Below are 19,605 nucleotides of genomic sequence, written 5' to 3' on the forward strand. Positions count from 1 at the left end.
TGGACCCTATTCCTTAGGCCGAGCTCAGACTGGCTGCTATGTCTGCCCAGTGATCTGTGCTCAAACTGCAGGAGTTGGGTCGTGGCGTTTGGGGGCATGGCGGGGGGCGTAACGAAAACGTCACAGAGCTGCTTCGCCTTTATTGGCTGAACCAGCTCACGTGATGCGACTGCAGCCCCAAATTTCAATTTGGGTTGTGGCGGCAAAATGTCGCAGCGTCAACGCTGTAGCTTGCTGCCACAAGCAGTTTCTAGTGTGACAACTGTCATCCACTAGCCTCAAAGAGTGACGAACGCGCACGTCGCAACGTGCCCTGTCTGATCTGGGCGTAAAGGGTTTATTGTTATATTAATGCCGGAAAAACTGAAAATGGAGAAATAATTTGTAGTGTAGATGCCTGTTTAATGAACATCTTTACAAAATAAAGTAGTGGTACTGTGCAGCGATCGACACACACGGTAGCAATAGGACATTCTATAGAAAAACAGCACTACATATACAGACAAATTACGATATCTGAGCTGAAACGGTGACCCGGAAACCTATGGGATCTCTCCTCCCAAAAATATCTACTCTGATGTAAATGATGATTTCCAGCACTCAATGTGCAACATGAAGTCTAGAAATACTGAGCAAGTAAAGAAAAATAACGGTTTACTCAATGCAGGGGTTGTTCAACTCCAACAGGTCAGGTTTTCATGATATCTCTGCTTCAGCACAGGTGGCTCAATTTGAGGCTCAGTCATTGACTGAGCCTCTGATTGAGCCACCTGTGCTGAAGCTGGGATATCCTGAAAACCTGACCTGTTGGGGGGGGGGGGGGGCTTGAGGACTGGAGTTGTACTCCCCTGACTCAATGCATATCACATATACACAATGTATGTAGGAACAGTGGTAATGCGCAGAGCTGTGCTGAGTCATGAAAAATATTCCCACCTTTGTGTGTGTTTCTTGAAATGATTGTTCTTCCCCTTGGAATTAGTTTTGTCACTAATTTTTTGCACTTCCTCTTTACTGTGCTTACTTTACGATCCGTTATTATTTTCTGCCAGTCCTATTTTTTTCTTTTTGGTGTACATATTCTTTCTCACAGAACTGTAGATAATTATATTTGCTTCTCTTTGCAGTCATTGTATCTACAGCTCAACCCTGTTATAACGCGGATCCGCTTATATCGCCATGCAAGCGTGGCTCCCAATTTTCGTGTTTATGAATACTTTTTACAACACGATTATTGGTGTCTTAAATACTTTATTGTTCAATTGTACATTATTTCTAACGTGATCCGCTTATAACGCGGGGTGATTCTTTGGACCCCAAGCACAGCATTTCTCTTTGGTCCCGCCGCATGCGCGTTCCTCACCAGCAGGGGTATCCTTTCCTAGCTGGTCCCAGTCCCCCCTCGCTGCACAGCTCACTATGTGCTGTGACGCGTCAGCCGCCAGGGGATGCAAGAAAATTGCGATCCCGAGCGGTAACGCGCCACATGGTGCGCTGATGAGCATATCAGCGGCGGGAGCGGGAGCTGTCAGACAGCTTCCTCCACAAGGTGTGTGTGTGTGTGTGTGTACACCGGGAGGAGGGATCAGCACGGAGAGGAGGGCATTTGTGGGGGGGGAGCTGCTTACCTTTCAGCATACAGCCCGCAGCAGCTCCCTCCTGCAGCCCAGGAGGCCCCCGCTGCAGCCCTCCGCTGAAACCACGCCCCCGGCCGCAGCTCCCGCTCCCTACAGACCGCATATAGCGTTCAAGTGCCGCTCCACGTGCCACCTGTCTGCAGTGCGGGCGCGTGGTCTGAGGCAGCGGGGCCTTAGCCTTATAAGGGTGTTGAGCTGTATTTGTTTTTCATAACTCATCGATTCATGTTCCTACTGCTCCCACATACATTGTATATATTATACTTTGAGTAAACCATCTTTTTTCTTTACTTTGCATCTCTTTCTAGAGATCATTTTGCATATTGAGTGTTGGAAACAACAATGTACACTACAGCGTGATCACTGCCTTTGCAATTTTTGTGGTCCATCAGAATGAGCAATAGCTAAAGGATGGGAGTGCCATCATTTTCTCACCGTCAGAGACCGGCCCTCAGCTGCTGCACTGCCAGTGATCTCTTCCCAAGGCCGCGATTATAGTGGCGGCGCGTGTGCGCGTGCGACGGCGCGTGCCGTCGGAAACAAACTAAGGCCGCGCTTATAGTGCTGGTTATGCGACCGGAAACGCGACCGCGTGACGTCAGCCGTCGCCATTGCGATTCCTGCACTCTGGTGCAGGAGGGCGACAGGGGGCGAGGCGTGGCCGTATCGCCCTAATTGGCTGAACCGCTCACGTGCCGCTGACGTCCCGCGGCGATCGCCGAAAAAGTCAAAATTCTTTGACTACCGGCGATTGGGACCGCTATGGGCACCCACGACGGACTGCGTGTACTTGCTATGGCGCTGCGCGACGTCGCAGTCGGCACTGTAAGCGCAGCCTAATAGAAGCAACGAAGGAATAACAGTGCGAGCGCCCAAGCGCTGATTTTTGAAAAGACATTAGGAATTGTTCTTGCAGCACGACAGCCGTGTCACATGAGCCATACAAACAATTCTGTGTTTGTCGCGCGATGGCTGGGTCACGTGCGCGTTTAAGCCCATGCGGGCAAACCGCTCACGTGATGCCACGCCTCCCCGCCGTGCACGAAATCGCAATTGCATAGTGTATGTTTTGCGCGAGCGACGGGCACTATAATCGCGGCCTAAGGCCGAGTTTATAGTACTTGCGACTGCGATGTAGCAAGTACGTGTCGGTCGCAGCTGCCCAAAGTGGGCGCGACCGCGTGACGTCAGCCGTCGCCATCGCTGGAAACCAGAAGATTGTGATATTTCCAGCGATCGAGGGCGACGTCACCGGGCACGTGCGTGGTTCAGCCAATGAGGGCGAACCGCTCATAGCCACACCAACGTGGTCGCGATCTCTGGTCTCCTGCACGGCAAAGGCTGACGTCACGTGGTCGCGTCGCCCCTGCTATAAACTCGGCCTTCGGCTCTCTGGCTTTCTTTAGATCAGCGGCAGGCAGACTGTGAGTAGCTGCACTTTTTAGCAGTAAGGCACTTTGCTATTTCTTGTTTGTGTAGAGCTGGGGTCGGCAACCTGCAGCTCCCGAGCGACACGCAGCTCTTCCCGCTGCTACTTGGGTGTGTATTTTTGGTCAGGGTAGCGTATGTATTCCGTATTTCTAAATGACATATACCTATTGGTGTGTGCACAATATATGTATGTGCTTGTAGGGGTGTAATATTCATGCAGGTTTTGCGGCTCTCTGAATATTTTGGAGAAATGTTTTTTTTTATAAAATGTCTCTTCTTCCTTGAGAGGTTGCAGAGCCCTGGTGTAGTCCGAAGTAAACTTTCTTTCTATTTTTTAGTCTTTTTTGATTTTTGTATTCTGCAGCTAAATAATGCATTTTACACGTATCTCCGATAAATGGATCATGCAATCGGATTGACAGCTACATCCTTTAAAGGGCAGCGCTGGTTTTGGACCATCAGAAGTAAGGCATTCAGCAGTTGGGTTTGGATGGACAGGGGAAAAGCCCGTGATGTATGATGGGCATCGAGGCCCCCAGAACTTTAATTCCATCGGGTTTTGACACAAGCGTTGCATTTAACACCAATAATAATAGCATGTTCATATATAGCTCTGCAAGGTTTACGCAGCGCTTTAGAGACATTTTGCAGGCACAGGTCCCTGCCCCGTGGAGCTTACAATCAATGTATTTTTTTTGGTGATTAGGCACAGGGAGATAAAGTGACTTGCCCAAGGTAACTAGGAGCCGACACCGGGAAATGAACCAGACTCCCCTGCTTCAAACTCTGTGCCAGTCAGTGTCTTTACTCACTGAGCCGCTCCTTCTCTCACTCTTTCCATATTTCTGTTCCCTCAGCCTGTATGAGGTGGTATAATGAACTGGGGGCCGCACCTTGGAAAATCACTTATTTCTGTGAGCGAGTGATTTTCAACAGGGGGTCCTAAGAACCCCGGGGTTCCCCGGGCATCCCTAAAGATTTCCTTGCAGTTGTTAGGTAATTTGAAAATTTTACCAAATACAGAAGAATTTACAATGCATCTGATCTCAGACACGCTATTAGAGAGGGTTGGGGTTCCTTACAATGCATCTGATCTCAGACACGCAATTAGAGAGGGTTGGGGTTCCTTACAATGCATCTGATCTCAGACACGCTATTAGAGAGGGTTGGGGTTCCTTATAATGCATCTGATCTCAGACACATTATTAGGGTTCCTTAGTATTTCACAAGATAATTATTGGGTTCCTCAACCAAAAACCGGTTGAAAACCAGTGTGAGCCCTAATCTTTGTAAGATGTTTTCTAAATTGTGTTCACACATAGTTGATCTGATATAACATCATAGCACAATTACACTGACAAAGTTTTAGGTTGTTTGGTCATTAATATTTCACCCCTGGCATTCAATAAGTCCATGAATGCAGGAGGTAATGGTCAGAAACCCATATCAGTGTATTTTTTAAATGTTTGCTGTGAATGAGTAAGAATTACACCCAACTTTGATAGCCATGTGTAATGAACATACATCTATCATTAGTCAGTCTATTAAATCCTTAAATGCTACAGTATTTTATTGGTCTTTTTACAATTGGGCTTAAAGAAAAATTGAACTTTTTTTTTTCTTTTTCTTTTAACATACTTTTTTTTTTTAAGGGCAGAATCTGAGCTGAAAGAAGCCCTATCCAAATATGATTCACTTAGGCTTTGTCCATAGTGCAGGATACGGCTAGAGCTACGTAGCTCGCGCCAAAGCAAACACATGCATATGTGCATAGTGCGCGTGCACATGCGCTACAGGGAGAGCGGAGCTTCGCAATACAAACAAGTTTGTATTTGAAGCGTGACGCTGGGAGCAGGAGGAAGCGCAGAAGCTGGCGCGTTCCACTATGGACGCGGCCTAAGAAGGTAGATACAGAGCTGGGAAAAGCTATGGCTTTGTGTACGGCTTTTCCCTTTAGTTATACATTAGGTGCAGTCCCACATAGGAGCGCTGCCAGTGATATTAGGTTACAACTGTAACTGATGCCCTTAATAAAAAGACAAGCACATGTGAAATTTGGGGTGGAGTTTGCTGCCCTTTTCTCATCACTTTCCTAATAGGCCTGCAGACATGGAGGTGGTGCGTATATATCGGATTACCTTATAGGTGGGGAGGAGCAAATAAAATTGATGCTTAGCTTGCCGTCGGCTACCAGTTCTAACTGAAAGCAAAGAAACATTTAAATGCTTTCTAACATTATTGCAACATACCAGTGCCTTTTGTTTTTAATGTGATTTGCCTCGTTTTAACATCTGAAATGACTGCATCTAAAGAATTTTAGAATAAGATGTGCAGCTTATTTATAATACCTTTTTAGAGTAAGCTGTGCAATACACACACCCTTCACGGACATTTTGCCGCAATGACCGGTCCCGTGCCTGATTGCCACCCGTTGCGCACCCGACAACCCAGGTCTGTCGCGCCTGCTCCGACAACTGCATGTTTTCAATGTCCCGCGCGGGTCCGCTACACTGCCTAGACAGTCCGCTCCGACGCTCCATCTTTAAATGTCCGGTGTGGCATTTAAAGGTGTCGCCCTGGACATCGCTGCGAGCTGCCTGGCGGCGTTTTGGTCGTAGCTAGATGTCCCATTCCATGGTGATAGTGGGTCGACCAGGGGTAGCCAACTCACAGTTGAGGACTGGTGGTTGGCTAGCCCCGGGGTAGACCATACGTGTAGATGCACTTTTCATTTGAGGATACCCGTCTCAGCATTTAGTGAAGGCCCTCAACATTATGTTGAACTTTTTTCTTTTCCGCTGAGAAATTCTTCTCTCCTGTAATTCATTTAGTGTCCCTCAGTTATTTAATACTCTGGAATATTAACCCTTCTCTCCTCCAGGATGGGCACCGTGTTTTGTATGGACCGATGCCACACTTGCTAACATAAACCGGTGTCGCAGACTCGTCTGGCAGTGATGAACATTACCATTTGCAGGCGTAAGATTTAGAGAGAAAGGAGAGAAAATAGTCATTCACATTGAATGGTTCTTGCAGTTTCTAGCTCACGAGGCAGTGGTACAGGAGAAATCTAGATACGAGGCCTTCACGGGTATCTTCTGTGTACCGAGCTTCCAAAACGTGAACAGCGTGCACGAAGATACCCGTGATATTGTGATAACTTGGTACACTCTCGTGTCCACTCCTTGTCACATTGAGCGAAAAGGCTTTCCGAGGCTGATAAGAGTAGCAGTGCTGCTGAGTTTAACATGAACCGGGTCAGTGCAAAGCTTCATTGGCCCATACTTAAGTGGGAGGTGGCAAATCCGCTCATCCTGCAATCAGCCTGCCATGGGCAGGCGTCCATCTGTTATCTCGTGCTCTGGATCTCGGCCGTTGAATATAAGTTACAAAACATTGACGCGTATGCATCTTAAAAACAATTGCAGCGTTGTGAATGTTTCACTTTTAGTAGCAGTTCCTCAAGGAAACAAACTGAAGTGTTCCATCACATGCTGTTTTTTTTTGTTGCCAGATATCGTGGTAAAATGATGCACAGCCTTTAAAGCCGTCTGTGTGGATCTCCTATCTTTTGGCATTTGAGTTGCCCTTTCCAATGCGGTTTTCATTTTAAAAGTCAAAGGCCCCATTCAGGAGATATAAGCCTTTGAAATATTAAAGCTGCCGTTTAAAAAAAAAAAAAAAATACATTCCCATTCAATATGTGCATCAATACAATCTGCACGCTGACAAGTAATTAGCTAAGCTGCAGATCTATCTCTTCTCCTGTAATCAATCGCTTTGCTCAGGGTTATTTAATTCAGTTATTGCTGCGCTACGTTACCCACGATGCAACGTTCTGTGTGGAAGATCATGTGACCAGGCAGTTACTAGATACAATTGGTGCACTGCTAGAGAGAGGGCAGGGCTCCAGAGCCTGTAAGAAGGGGGAGAGGGTGTGACTTTGTAAATGGTTTCTATTGAAACAAAAATGCTTCCTACATTAGAAACATTAAAAATGTATTTAACATTTTTAATTTAAATGCTACAAGTATTTTCTCATAGCACAGAACTGATTTATTAAAAATAACCACATGTAGGATATTGCTTGAACTGCTGCTTTGAGTGCTTAAAAAGGACCTTTTCCCAGAGCCCAGTGCAGTCTCAAGGTTACCATGTTATCCGCTGCTAGAAATGAAGTACAATCATGAGTTTGAACACGAATCTTTCTTTCATTTCATTTTTTAAAGAGCAGGGTATATTTGGGGCCAGATACTACCATTATATGGATGAAACTCTTCGGACTTCTTTGGAGGGATTCCTGCTTTAAATGCACATGTATAAGTTACACAGAACTTCATGCAGACGGAGAGCTCGCCAAAGCCAAAGTCATAACATTGACTTTGGGAATAAAAAAATAAAATGTGGTTCTGAATATTGACCATAATTCAGTACTAGGGAAAATATTTCTACTTTTGTATTACTGACATTATTTATATTCTGCTTGAGCATTTTTCCAGTCTGCACACTAAAGATTAGTATTGGCAACTTTTTTTTGCGACTGTCACAAAAAAGGGCTGGATAACGTTTTGTGATGTTCTCATGAAAAATCTTTCTGTATCTCTAGCGCAAAACAAATGCATACTTCAGTGTTGTGCGAATACTGAAGTATTCGTTTATTTTGCATTGCCGCAACTGGACTAACGCAGCTACTTCTATTTAATTCACTTGCATCTCTACAAACATGATGTATTAAAAAATAAATAAAATAGGTCACTGGAAAACCGTTTAACACTGCATGCTCTGTACCAGGGGTGCGCAAACTCTTGCCCCTGTGCCCCCCTGCCCGGCTCTGGAGTCAAATGACGCCGTGTGGGTCGTGTGATGTCACGTTGCCATGGCAACGCTACGTCGCGCCCCCCACAGCGTCATTTGCCGCCGTGTTGCCATGGGGACACGTCGGTGGTAAGTAAAGTTCCAGAGGCCTCGCGCGATCCCTGGCATTTAATTGAAATGCTTTCGGGGTAGCGCGGGGCCTCTGTAACCGCTGTGTCCCCGCCCCCCAGAAAATCGCGCTGCTCTCCCCCTCCCAGTTTGCGCACCCCTGCTCTAATCTGAATATGTAGTGTCAAGGACTCCACATTACCCCAAAGCCTTTATTTATTTCTGTTGGTATTTAGCATTAAAGTGTGTGTGTGTGTGTACGTGTGTGTGTACGTGTGTGTGTACGTGTGTACGTGTGTACGTGTGTGTGTACGTGTGTGTGTACGTGTGTGTACGTGCACGTGTTGTCTCAAGTCTTATAGACGCCTCCTTGAAATCCCTGTTTTTTTTCTTCCTTTATTAAACGTGAACCCCAGGCTAAGCACATGTTGCAACTCCCATTCCCAGCAAATTCTGTTTATTTTGTAATGCTTTATGCATATTCCCTAAAAGGGACCTCTGTGCTGACTATTCAATGAGTGTGCGTTGTTTGTAAGATGTTATACGTATTATCGGCCCTTGGGGTGGCTCAGTGGGAATGTTGCTGGCTTTGCAGTGAGTAGGTAGTTTGGGGCACAAGTCCCAACAACAGTGCTCAATCTGATTCGGACTCAATGGAAATCCAAACTTGAATATAAAAGTCCACATATCATGGTGAGAGCAGCAGCACATAAAGCCAAAAGAGAGAGTATTGGACCCAGTGTTTTGAGTGCAGTGATTGTACTATAATGTATGACTGCCCATATGCTGGAGTTGGTAAAGGGTTAACATACCATCATTCTTGTGTGACTCCGCGGGGCATGAAATCCTCACTGCAGCACTGTTCCCGGTCAGCAAATCCCCATATTGAAGGGGGAAAAACAATACTCACGAGTGGCAGCTTCTCATGGTGCGTGCATCACGCTCAGAAGTAGTGTAGAGTAGAAATCCTTGGATTGCAGCGGTGCACAGCAAAGTGAGTGAGAGGGGACCAGCAAGGTGTGGGTTAAAAAATATTGTTTATTGAAATCACATGGTAACGGGGACAGATAAAGGACAATTTCTGTCCGAAACGCGTCAGAGTGTCTGTCCCCGTTACCATGTGATTTCAATAAACAATATTTTTTAACCCACACCTTGCTGGTCCCCTCTCACTCACTTTGCTGTGCACCGCTGCAATCCAAGGATTTCTACTTTGCAGTGAGTAGGTTTGGATCGAACCCCAATGTCGGCTCTTTGTGACCTTTGGGAAACCCCTTTTAATCTCTGTGTGTACCCCACAAATTCTATTGTAAGCTCTTTGGGCTGGAGCCTTGTACCTGTGCAGAGCTGTATATACTGTCAGCACTACACAAGAAAAATCTGAATACAAAACGAAAGAGATTATATACGGATGTTTGGAGCAAGCTATTTATGCTGTCTTTTAATGCTTTGCGAACACCCAAATAGCACTGTTTACAATTATTTGTGTAGTGAAACAGACATTACAAAATGCATGGAAGCCGTTGTATAGCGGAATTGACCAGAACTACAACCCAGGAATCTGACATCTTCAGTTTGATGCAAGTGTTAAAGCTGCAGTTTTAAAATATATATATTTTTTCCATTCAATATGCGCATCAATACAATCTGCACACTGGCAAGTGATTAGCTAAGTTGCTGATCGATCCGTTCTCCTGTAATCGATCGCTGAATCAGGGGTTATTTAATTCACTGTTAGGGCTGCAAAAGGGTACCCAGGATACAAAGTTCAGTGTGGAATATCATGTGACCAGGCAGTCACTAGATACAATTGGTGCACTGCTAGAGAGAGGGCAGTGCTCAAGAGCCAGAGCCTGTCTCAGAAGGGGAAGGGGACGTGACTTTGTAAATGGTTTCTATAGAAGCAAAAATGCTTGTTACATTAGAATACATTTTTTTTTTTTTTTTTTTAAACTTGTATTTTTTATTTTTTCCAAACTGACAACGAAAGGGGAAACAAAAGAGGAGTGAGGGGGGGGGGAGGTGGGGGGTGGGTACAAAAAATTAAAGGGTGTGGGGGGAAGGGGTAGTAGAATGACAATTATCATGTGCTTCACGCAGGGAGCGTACATTCAGGTACACATGAGGCATCCTCAACCAGAACTAAGTCCGTTTACCCATTAGTAGTCTCCTTATATCGTCGAACCTATTGGATTCTTCCAAATGTATGTCTCCCACGGATCCCATGTTGTCAGAAAGGTGTGGTGCCGGTCATGGATTACACTTGTGAGTCTCTCCATTGTCATAATGTAGGCCCATCTCTCTGAACACCCGGAACATAAAGGACCAGTCCACTCGGTCAAAAACCTTCTCGGCATCTAGCCGCAGGACCAGGGTGGGACGTTGGTTCGTATTACTGTTGTGGATAATGTTAATTATTCTCCGGATGTTATCGGAAGCTTGTCCGGGTGGATCAGGGTATTTAGTACTCGGTTCAATCTAGTTGCCAAAATTTTGGCGAATAGTTTTATGTCTGTGTTGATCAGAGAGATGGGCCTATAGCTAGAGCATAGTGCAAGGTCTTTCCCTGCTTTTAGTATGACGATAATTGAGGCTTGGATTCTTTCGGTGGGGCTTCACCATCCAGAATCTTGTTGAACCATCGGACTAGGTATGATTTCAGTGTATTTTCAAATTTCTTATAATAGAAGTTAGTGAACCCATCTGGGCCCGGGGCTTTGGAGTTCTTGAGGGATTTAATGGCTGCTGAGACCTCCTGAAATGTTATTGGGGCTCCTAGTTGGGTAGATTCTGATTTATCCAATTTGGTTAATTTTGATCCTTTTATGTATTCATCTAATTTTCTTTCTACCTCCCTGTTATCTCGTTCGGGTTTTGTTAGGTTGTATAAATCGCTGTAGTATTGGACGAACTCAGAATACATTTTTTTTAACTGCTACAAGTATTTTCTCATAGTACAGAACTGATTTATTAAAAAAACACACATGTAGGATATTCCTTCCGCTTTAATATATTTGTATTAATTTATTTCATCCTTCATGTTTGTTTGTTTTTGTTTTGTTGCAAGCCCATCCACTGTTGTGTTTAAGTCAGAACGCTGTGATTAAAAAACATGTATAGCACTAGTGCGTGTCCCTGAATAAAATAATCCCGTTTTGTGAGGCATGTTTGACCTCTCAGGGATATGAACGCTTTGCCAAGGCCACTTTGCTTTGTTGACAAGTATGCCACAAGTTTTGTTTTCCCTACATTTCCCAATGACGGCTTTCGAGTGGATTGTTATATGAACACTCAACCAGGTTTTTATGTAGTTCTTTAGTGGGTTCATACTTGTCCAATTTATGCATCCAACAATGTTCTTATAAATTGCTTAACATCCCGATCACATACTAAATTGTGATATTCTTAATCTGTTACCCATTTTTGGTGGGCAAAAAACCTGTTCACAATCTTTTAAACCCTTCTAACGTCTAAAAGCTGTGGCCACTTCAGAAGTCCTACAATTAGGGTAGGGGATATACACTTATTATTCTTTATTTAACCCTGGATATCCCTGAACCCGTCACCACCCGATATATAAGTTTTAAGTGTTTTTATTATAGTTTTGAGTATGTGTTACTGCGTCGTATTTTGTATAACATTAAAGTATTTATTATTTTCTGCCTATGGGCAGTTTTAGTGGTAATTGTCCTCCCACAGTGCTGGGAGCGGTTACTTAACGGTACCCTTTAGAGCCTATTTCACCGTATTTTGGTTGGGTATTTGAACCCTAACTACTTTCAGTCTTGCTGTGCAGTAAACTGGGATATTTAGGATATACTGGACACCTAACAAGCTCCTTTAGGATATAGCCTGATGCCTGTCCTAAGCATGTGTGAATTCCCCATACTGCAGTGGTTCCCAGCTCCAGTCCTCATAACCCCCAACACGTTTTAAGGATATCTCTGTTTCAGCATGTGGCTCAGTCATTTTTATTAGGCCACCTGTGCTGAAGCAGGGATATCCTTGATACCTGACCTTTTGTGGGTTATTGAGGACTAGAGTTTGGAATCGCTGCCTTACTGTATTAACCCCTACCGTCCCTGTTCTGTGATGTACTTCCTCACGTTTACCATTGGCCTGCCGCCTCCAGGTTTGACACATGACCACGTCTAGACTTTCTGTCTCTAATATCTGCACCGCTCCTGTACTTGGTTGAAACCCTCTATCTGAATTTTGTTTTATAAAATGTTTTACCAAGAAGTATAAAAAAAGGGTAGAATCAGGTAAAGCAACTTGGGATGCCCCTAAACACGGGGGTCTAAGGTGAAGAAAATGAAATCAACTGGGTGCTAAAAGCAAGAAATCCTGTTATTACCAAGAAGTAATACATTGAGTTACCTCTCGTTTTCATGTGTGTCCTGGGCACAGAGTTATGGTAATACATGCATTAAATTAATAATAATTGCATTAAAGCTGCAGTTCAGTCAATATCCTGCATGTGTGTTTTTGTTAATAAATCAGTTCTTTAGTAAGAAAAAATGCTTTTAGCATTTTCTGTTTTTAAAAAAACAACTTTGAAAGACCAATTTTCTTGTATTCTATTTTAACAGCCATTTGCTAAAGCACTGCCCCTTCATGTCCTGTCACAAGCCCTGGCACACCCCTTTGTCAGCCCTGCCCTCCCTCTAGCACTTGTCAGTTTAGGAATGCTCATGAATATTCATGAGCTTCCACTGAGTGACAGAGGCAGAATATAAACATATGCCAGCTCTAATTATGTCACCAAATTTCGCCTATCAATACATGGAGAACGAATTGACCTGCAGCTATACAGTTCTTTAGGTAATTAGAGATTGCCCACATGAAACTATTGAAGTAAAAAAAGAAATAAAAAAAGACTGAACTGCAGCTTTAACTGACCAGTTGTAATACATTCAATTAACAGACATTTCATGGACAGCTATGTGATTATGGGCATATATCTAACAGTTACAGACGAGGTTAAAATTTTGTTAGGATTGGTAGGACAGGACTGCAATGTGTTAGAAAACGTTACCCAACCCAGTAACCGAACGGCAGCAAACGGCTAACACCCTTTGGCTGCTCTACAGCTGCCGCCAAACGCCTTTGGGGTGATGTATATGTAGGCTGAAGGGGTTCTGAATTAATTCAGCTGGGCTTTGAAATTCAGAGCCATTAACACTGCAGGTGGGGCTCACGAAGCACATAGCAGCATGAAACACAAGATGTTAACCCTTGACACACTATGTGCAGAGGAGAGCAGTTCTTGGGGGAACCCTTTCAGACCTCTGCGTTTGGGGCAATGCAGATGTAGGCTGAAGGGGCCATTTAAATTGTTCCTGATGAGTCTTAATCTGTAGATCATGCACCGTTTTAGTAGCCCTTCTTTGCACAATCTCCAATTTAATGACGTCCTGAAGATCTAATGTCCAGTACTGAACACCGCACTCTGAGTGGGGTCTCCCTAATGAGCTATAAAGTGAGATCACCCCTCGTCTCTTTCTGTCGCGAATACCGCTTCCTATACAAGCGAACATCCTGTTGGCTTTCCGCATTGCTTTGTTACATTGCTCGCCTGAAGTCTGCGGAAATAATGACTCCCAAGTCCCTTTCCCCTATCGTAGTTTGCACTATAGTGCTTGCCTCTATTCGGGTTTGGACATTTTGGTCGTGGCCGGTTTGCTGCGACCAAATGGCTGCTGACATTTTGCCGCGACTCCGCTTGTGCCGCCGGCCGCTAAGGTAAGTAAACCCCCTTACCCTAAAACAAACCCCTATCCCAACTGCGAAAACCCATAAAATTAACCCCCTACCCATACCAATAATAAAACTTGCCTATGAAGCGGCCGGTGGCGGGGTTTGCAGCGGCGAATTGGCGGAGGTGCAGCGGCGGTTGCCATGTGGTCACATACAAATGTCCCACTCTGCTCTATTCTGCCTTTGGCTTTCTGTGACCCGAGAGCACTTTTTGGCATTCATATGTAAATTGACCATTCCCCCAATATAATAAATGCTAAACGTGGCGTTATTTCACTCATTTGCATCTGTTATTACCCTTTGCTTAATAAGTGATTTTTTTTTAAGTGTAGTCCCACATAACACATAATTAAATAGGATTCAAAACTTTTTAAGTAAATGGCATTGGAACCGCAGTGTCCTCTGGGGCTGAGCAGTGCTATTTGTAACTCAAGGGATCTCCCAGGGTCCCGAGATACTTTCTCGTCTAGTGACCTGTGTTTTCCTACCATTTAGAGAGAACTAAATTGCAGCCATAACTCGTGGGTCTCACGAGCCAATAGGAAGCAGCAATGTCATTGAGGGGGTGACCGTGCCACTTCCTCTAAGACCAGGGGGTGGGCATCTCCAGTCCTCAAGGGCCACCAACATGGCACAGGGCTTTAAAATACCAGGGAGTAACCCGAGGCACCTTCCCCAGTACGTATTTCGGTAACCAGAGGGTTTCCATAGCTAGATGAACGCAATTCAGCCCCGGTTCCTCCTGCTTTCAACCTATATAGAAGAAAAAAGGGGATCCCGTATAATTTCCAGGTGTCACATTTCTCTGCCACCAGGAGCGGATTTTCAGCATGTGCGGTTGAAGCAATGGTGACAAGCCCAAGATCGCACTGACCTGCACCAATATCGGTGATTGAGCTGCCGCGTCTTACACTACACGTGCCCATTCGATATCCTTGAAATGTTTGCACCGACAAGCTGCTCTAGCGCTTTCATTGTGAAGGAAACCTCGAAATTGACTGCCAACCTAGGTGATGATGTTTTTGGGGAGCGCAGAATCGTGAAATGATAAAAGAACAACATATAATGCAGGATTGCAAATATACCAAATTCTTACGTGAGAGAGTATTTTCATTGGTGGGCAATGCCCCAACTCGCATGGTCCCTTGAGGACAGCAGGAATACCTTTTTAGTTCCCGCTGTCCTCAATAGACCATGCCCCTCCCCCCCTGCTCACACGCCTCTTGGCTCCGGTGTGAAATGCCGCAGCGGGGTCAGGTGACGTCCCATTCCATGGCAACACCGCATTGCACATGACACCGCATTGCCATGGCGACACGTCACCCAGATAAGTGAAGTTGGAGGCCTCGCGAGGTCCCCCGGCATTTAGTTTAGTGTAAACGCCGCGCCATCTCCCCCCCCCCCCCTCCAAAAAAAAATCTCAAGGGGCACGCCCCCCTGTTAGCACAGGGATGCACAATCTCACTGAGAGCCAGTCACGATCTCCCTAGAAACCAGCAAAACATCAACGCCGTGGGGCACTCAAAGGGTTAACGCAAATGTATGGCTATCCTTATTTGTATAGCGCCATCCATGTATATAGTGCAGTACAGCCGGTAATACGCGTGAGCTAATAGGAATAAGCGCATCACACGTAAAAGACAACATTGGGGAAAGGAGTCCCTGCCCCGACGAGATCAATAAAGTGTCTGTCTATAAATATATAGATTAGCATAGAGTTTATGTAGAGTTTATGTAGAGCTGCACCCCCATTTAACACACACCGTTAATGTGCGGGCAGATTCAATGAATTATAACCAGACACTTAATGTGACCATGTATCTGTCATCATAACTCTGTGCCCAGGACATACGTGAAAACGAGAGGCAACTCGGTGTATTACTCCCTGGTAACACCTCTTATAAATAAATACAATTCAAATATTTGGGATCCTTTTCGAAAGCTTTTTATATTTACACCAGTGATGGAGGAGGAGGGTTATTGGTAATTAAACACATTCTCTGCCCATATCCTCCCCCCCCCCTGTGTCGGAGAGGGGGATAATTCCATATAGAAAGATGCGCAAAAGGCAGGCGATTTTAATTAAAATGTTTTAATTAACTTTCCAATGTTTATGGTGACATTAAAAAGAATTGAAAAAAAGATTTTCTGTCTTTAAAAAAAAAAAAAAAAAAAATGTTTAAGGCACCAAAAAAGTCTTTAATACATGGGACAGATTCCTTTTTATGGAGCAGTCCCATGTGGGGCCGGGGCGTTATGGTAAAGTGTTTTAAAATGGATTAGTTCTCAAATCTCCTTTCATGGACCACCAGCCTCATGTGTTTGCAAATATTCAGATGCATTTAAATCACACACGTTATAGAATATTCATTGGTGGTCCCAAAATGAACGTTTTTCTTCTTCTGGTTTTCATACAAAAAAAGACACAATATTGGGGTGAGGGGGTTCCAGAAATAAGAGAGGGAGAATGTTAGGGAGGGGAAGGGATATTTTGAATATTGTTACAGATTATATAGGATTAATGCAGGGTTACAAGCGTTTTATTTTATACAGGGTTCTGATAAAGGGAATAAAAGTATGTTATTGATGCTTCAGTCCTGGAGAGGGTGTTTCTGAGGAGGGGGGAGGGACAGGGGTATATATACGGGGAGTAGGAGAATAAATGGATTGGGGAGGGGAGGCGGGGGAGAACTGGTTCAGGCCACTAGTGATTCCTACGGTGGGCCTATTTATCACAGCCTATAAAGGTGGACATTTCTCTCTTTTGTGAGAATATTGATGACCAAGGAACCCATATGTTCCTGAATTTGGGCATTGGGTCATTCAGATATGTGGTCAGCTTTTACATACTCGGTCTCCCATATGTTACTCTTAATGTTGTGTGCTACGGTCGGTATAGTAGTCTGTGTTTTTTCCAGTTTCTGGCTATCAGACGCCGGGCAGCTTCCGTGATATGGGTAATCTGATTGCTTTCAGCCCTGGGCATATCTGGTAGGGGTTTTCCCAGTAGGAGGCACCAAGGGTTTCGTGGTACGTTGATGCTGATAATCTGTGATACTAATCTAGTTATACTTTCCCATAGTTGGATCATTTTTGGACGGCTACCACCAGATGTGGAGCATCGTGCCTTCCAGGCCACAGTCGTGCCAACATCTATCAGAGCAGGATGGACACATGCTGTGCAGTGTGGTTGGAGTTAAATAACAGCGGTACATCATTTTATAGGCGTTTTCCTTGGCTTAAGTGTTGATGGAGGGATTGTTGTTTTTGCTGCCTCACATACCTGGATGTCAGACCAGTCATACATGTCCAGTACTTTGCCTAGATCCCATTCCCACTGGGACATATACTTGCCCTTTTGTATCTACTTCCCAAATTAACAGTATCTGATATACCGTGGATGTTCTACCACAGGACTGTGGTGTCGCGTGGCACAGATCCTCAAAGTTAGAACCAAAACTAATGGGAATCCACAAAGTGTTTGGTCTGTCGATAAGCTGTGGGGCAGATCATATTTGTTGCTGAAGAATTGAAAGGATTTGCAGCAACCCCTCTCTCCCCCCCCCAGCCCTTTCCAGGAAGTCCTGATTGCTCGTCACCCCACACTTCTCCCGGCTAGCAAGTTTTCCAACAGTTTTTTTTGACCCTTTTAATACCATTGGGCACTGAAGCTGTTAATGACCTCTTCAATACCAAGATTAGAAGCATTAACGAATTAAAAAAAACACACTTAGTTGGCCATACATCTTTGAGCAAGTCCATCATCGCCGTGCTGAGGAAACAGACATGGTCATCAGTTCAGGTTCTACATGCAAACCCCATACCCCCCCCCCCCCCCTCTCCCCGATACATCGTTATATTGTCTAGGTGCCTTTCTTTATCCCTGGCTTCTTTATGTTAATATTGGATTTCTATTGTAACCAGCTGTTAATTGGTGACGTTTTTTTCTTCAGACAAGTGGAGCTAAAAACTTGCATAGTAAATTGTGTCCTTTTTTTAGTTTTTGTTTCTCTGTCTTTTTTTCCCCCCCTTTCAGGAGGCCCCTCTCGCTGGCGTTTGGAGGTCGTCCACTTCCATTCCGATCATGATCTTCGCTCACTGTGAGCTTCATAGAACTTCCCAACATAATCTAAGACCTTCACTTGAGTGCTGTCTACACACCCACTATTTATGAATATTTTTGCAGCTAGTTTGTTTAAATGGTTCACATACATACAGTTAATACGTTATTTGTACAAGGTACATTACATTTATTTTTGGCGAGAATAATTTATTTGAGAGCTCTAGGAAAAAAACTGGATTTGCTTTAATTTTATGTCCATCTTGTTTGCTCCATATGTTTCTTACCTGTTTAAAGGGCAGCTGTGGCTCTTAAAGAAGGCATTGGGGGATAGACCTGTCGTTTTTCCAAATGAGGAAAAGAGTATGTGAACAATTGTATAGGAATTTAGGGAAGTTTTAAGGCTTTTGAGAGAGCTCCGTGCTCCCCACGCTAAGGCTACGGCCCCGCTGTCTGCGCTGCACACGCGCCTGCCAGGCTGGCGGCGCGTGCAGCCGAGTCCCCCGGTCTGCAGTGAGCTGCAGGGGGGGGGGTGATGGGAGCGTGGCCGTGACATCACCCGTCAGGTTCGCCCTCATTGGCTGAACCGCTGGGGGTGCGTGGCCTAGCGCAGGGGGGCGCAAACTTTTTTCCCTGCGCCCCCCTGCCGGCTGTCCCCTCACTCCCGCGCCCCCCCCAACCCCAACTTACCCTCGCACCGGCGTAATGACGTCACGTTGCCATAGCAACGTGACGTCACATGACCTCGCAGCGTCATTTTGACGCCGCGTTGCCATGGCGACGCCGGGAGGAAGCCGCCGGAGCCACGTGTAAGTATGGTTTACAGAGGCCCTGCAGCTCCCCCGGCACTTAATTTAAGTGCCTTCGGGAAGCGCGCGGGGCCTCTGTAAACCCCGCGCCCCCCGTCGGCAGTCTCGCGCCCCCCCTGGGGGTCGCGCCCCACAGATTGCGCACCGCTGGCCTAGCGCTCCGTCGCGAGTCTTGATCTCAATTCTCTGGAGAGCAGGAGAAACTGTCGGCGCAGCGCGGCGGCCCCCCCCCCCCTCGCAACGGGCCCGAGCCCCATTGTGGGGCGGCTCTTGTCTCTGCAGCGTCCGCCACAGCGGGCGCTGCAGTAGCCAGTGGGGACATGGCCTAAGGAAGAAAAGAGACATGATTGGGACAAATTCAATTAACTGCTGCACTAATTACAAAAACGGAGAATGATTACACTTCTAATTTACCTAGTTAATCAAGGTCTGTCAGGAATTGGCTTTCAATTGCTGTAATGTTTATAAAGGTATTATTTGAGTCTAAAATAACAAAGATGAGGCTTAACCTTACCCTGCTATCAATCCTTCTGGGTAAGATCCTAAGTTATAATAAGTTAGCATTGCCTGATTGTATTTCCAACATTCGTTCTGGTTTCTTTTATGTGGTCAATGTGTGGTCCAGGTTCGACTGATGATTTTATCTTGGAATGTTCTACCTTTTTAAAGCAAATACTTCAATTCCATTCATCTTCTGCCAGTATTCTTCCATTTGTTAGATACTACATGGTTTTATTTTTATTTGTATATTGATTTTCTAATTTTTTTTTTGTTGTTATACCTCATTCGGAGATGACTGAGAATTATTGTTAATCAGTATTGACCTCCGATTTCTGAAGGCACGTTATACGTCTGCGCGTTTATACGCTTCTGTGGGAATTTGTGTGCACACAGCATTTTGGAATTGCCAAATTATATTGTTTTGTATTTAAGTTAATAAAGAATAACATACATTTTTACCATTAGTAAGAAATGTCAATAGTCC

General features: G+C 45.0%; 1 protein-coding gene across 3 annotated transcripts in view; it reads left to right on the forward strand.

The window, feature by feature from the left end:
• Positions 1 to 19,605, forward strand: part of ZHX1 (zinc fingers and homeoboxes 1) — a 48,450-nt gene that overhangs the window by 2,308 nt on the left and 26,537 nt on the right. The window contains exons 2-3 of one of the 3 annotated variants that reach the window (XM_075582247.1): positions 16,834 to 16,960; positions 17,788 to 17,851. The exons of 1 other annotated variant lie outside the window; for it this stretch is intronic. The gene's annotated coding sequence lies outside the window, so the exon portion shown is untranslated. The remainder of the gene's footprint in view (positions 1 to 16,833; positions 16,961 to 17,787; positions 17,852 to 19,605) is intronic. One more of the 3 variants, XM_075582246.1, reaches the window with a different exon arrangement.

The sequence above is a fragment of the Ascaphus truei genome, chromosome 2 (genome assembly GCF_040206685.1).
Source record: "Ascaphus truei isolate aAscTru1 chromosome 2, aAscTru1.hap1, whole genome shotgun sequence".
In the NCBI taxonomy this organism is placed as follows: domain Eukaryota; kingdom Metazoa; phylum Chordata; class Amphibia; order Anura; family Ascaphidae; genus Ascaphus; species Ascaphus truei.